Raw genomic sequence first — 2,500 nt, 5'->3', positions numbered from 1 at the left:
AGGCTGCCGCCGTCGCCGCGAGGCGGCGGTGGCCCGGCGGCGGGCGGCGGCGGGGGAGGCACCCCCGCGGGGATTTCAGGTCGTTTCCCTCACCCCAGGGCCAGGTACCTAGCGTCCGCGCTTCTCCTGCCTCCCCTCGGTGACCCACCCGTGTGGTCCCGTGTGCCAGCGTGCTCCTCCCGGGCGCTGCGCTGCGCGTGCCGCACCGGCCGTGCCCTGCCGGCCTTCCACGCTTCCTCCTCCCCTCCCTTCCCCCCCCCCCCACACCGCTCCAGCCGCCCCACGCCGTGCCGTGTGGGGGCCGCGCTGCGAGTCGGCCGGGCCGGGGGCGGCGGGGGGCGGCGGGGGGGGGGGGCGCGCTGGGAGGAAGGAGGAGGGCCTCCGGCCACCGCGGCCGCCGGTAGCGGCCCCCCCGGGTAGGGATGGCCATGGGCCCCGGGCTCCGGGCCCGAGGGTTCTCGGTCGGAGAGCCGGGCGGGGGTTTAAAGACTCGGGCGGCCCGATGCGACCCGGGGGGCAGCCGGGCGTGCTGCCGGAGGGGCCGGGGGGTCGGCGCGCGCGGGCGCCGCACCCCCCCATGCCCGCCGGCGCGGCCCGTGCATGCCCCGCGGGCAGCCGGGACGGAGAGGGGTACCCTGCCCCCTCTCTCCGCGGTCTGGTCTCGGCGGAGAGACGCCGCGCGGTCGGCTTGCGCCGGCCTGCCTCGAACGCGCGACCCCGGCGCGAGCGCGTGCTCGCCGCCGGGACGGCGAGCCCCCACCGCGGGTGGTGCGGACGCCGAGCCCCAGCGCATCCCTTCTCCTCCCTGGCCGGTGCTCTCAGTCTCCCGCCGTGGCCGTCGGCGGCACCCTTCCTTCCCTCCCCCCCCGCCCTGCCCCGGCACTCCGCCATCCGGCGCGCCTGCCTCGCTCTGCCCCTGCCCGACCCGGCTTCGCTGGGCGGCAGGCGGGCGGCGGGCGGGCGGGCGGGGGCGGCCCCTCCCGGTCTCCGCGTGGAGGCGGGGAGAGCGGGCGCCGTTCCCCGTCCGTCCCGCCTCGCCCGTCTGCCTGCCGCCAGGCGTCTGCCCGCGGAAGGGACGGGCGAGTGTGTGGCGTCGCTCGGGAGGCTGCGTGTGTGCAGGCGGGTGTTGGGTGCCGTCTCCGGGGCGGCGGAGCTGGAGGCCGGTGAGGCGAGCGAAGGAGCTCGGAAGCGTGCGGCTGGCGGGTCGCGGGCGCGCGGGCAGCGGGTGGCGCCGCTCCCAGCGGCGGCCGGGCTCCGACGCCGGGGCTCCGCGGGGACCCACACCCCGGTCCCTGAGGCAGGTGGCGCGGCTGGCGCGCCGCTCCCTGCTGGGCCAGGCCGAGCCGGGCGCCTGGGCCGGACTCGAAGCGAGAAAGGGGTTGTCCCAGGTCGGGAGCGAGGGCTCCCCGCCCCTCTCGTTCGGGTCTGTTCTCCCCCCCCCCCCCCTTTTTTTTTCCCTCTGTGCTTGTACGGTCAGTGAGGCGTGCCCTCTCTCTCCGCTGTCCCTTGCTCAGCAGCCGGCGTCGGCGTGAGGAGGGAGGCAGAGCGGATGGGGGCCCTCAGGGGGCTGCGAAAGCTGCCCGGTCCCCCCGCGCGCGCGGTGGGGACCGAAACCGAGACAACTCTTAGCGGTGGATCACTCGGCTCGTGCGTCGATGAAGAACGCAGCTAGCTGCGAGAATTAATGTGAATTGCAGGACACATTGATCATCGACACTTCGAACGCACTTGCGGCCCCGGGTTCCTCCCGGGGCTACGCCTGTCTGAGCGTCGCTTGACGGTCAATCGTCACCCCCATTGCCGCGTTGGCGCAGCGGTGTGCCGCCCCTCGGGGGGGGGCCGGGGGGGGCGGCGGCGGCGGCGAGTCGGTGGGGGGGCGGCGGCGGCGGTGAGTCGGCGGCGGCGGCGGAGCCGGGACCACCGGTGCGTGCACCGGTGGCCCCGGTCTTCCGGCTGGCCTGCCTGCCCGGCTCCGGCCGACCGTCCGCCTCCACCGTCCGCGGCCGGCGTGCCTTGCCCTGCCCTCCCTCCCCTCCGAGCCCGGTGGCCACCGCTGCCCTGCGCGGTGTGTGCGGTGTGGCGCGGCTGGGGCGCCTCGCAGGCCCGCGCCGCCGGGGAGAGGGGGTGCCTCTCCTCCCCGTGTGGGCCCGGGCCTTCGTCCCCCTAAGTGCAGACTCGGGAAACCCCCGCTCCCGGAGCGCCCGCTGTGCGGAGTTCGTCCCGCCGGGCCCCCAGGTTCGGTCGGTCGCGGTGGCCCGGCACCTGCCGCCGCCGCCCGCCGCCACCGCCAGTGCCCGCCGTACGACGGCTCTCCTCCACCACTCTCCCGGTGGTGCGCTGGTCCCCCGTTCCCCTCCGGCGGGGGGGACGGCCGGCTGCCTTTCTTCCCCTCCCCTTGCCCTCTCCCTGCCCCGACTGCTGCCGCTTCGGCGCCCGCCGAGCCCCCTCTGCCCCCCCCCGCGGCGCACCCGCGTCCGTAGTGCGTGCCGAGCCACTTCCA

General features: G+C 77.5%; 1 non-coding gene across 1 annotated transcript; it reads left to right on the top strand.

Annotated features, from left to right (window-relative positions):
• Positions 1 to 1,620: 1,620 nt before the first annotated feature.
• Positions 1,621 to 1,773, top strand: LOC138063161 (5.8S ribosomal RNA). Its single transcript, XR_011136755.1, has one exon. It is a non-coding gene; the product is annotated as a 5.8S ribosomal RNA (ribosomal RNA).
• Positions 1,774 to 2,500: the final 727 nt, after the last annotated feature.

This window comes from Struthio camelus, chromosome 31 (assembly GCF_040807025.1).
Source record: "Struthio camelus isolate bStrCam1 chromosome 31, bStrCam1.hap1, whole genome shotgun sequence".
NCBI lineage: Eukaryota > Metazoa > Chordata > Aves > Struthioniformes > Struthionidae > Struthio > Struthio camelus.
The sequence above is the reverse complement of the archived record's forward strand: the minus strand, read 5'-3'. Positions and strand labels throughout refer to the sequence as shown.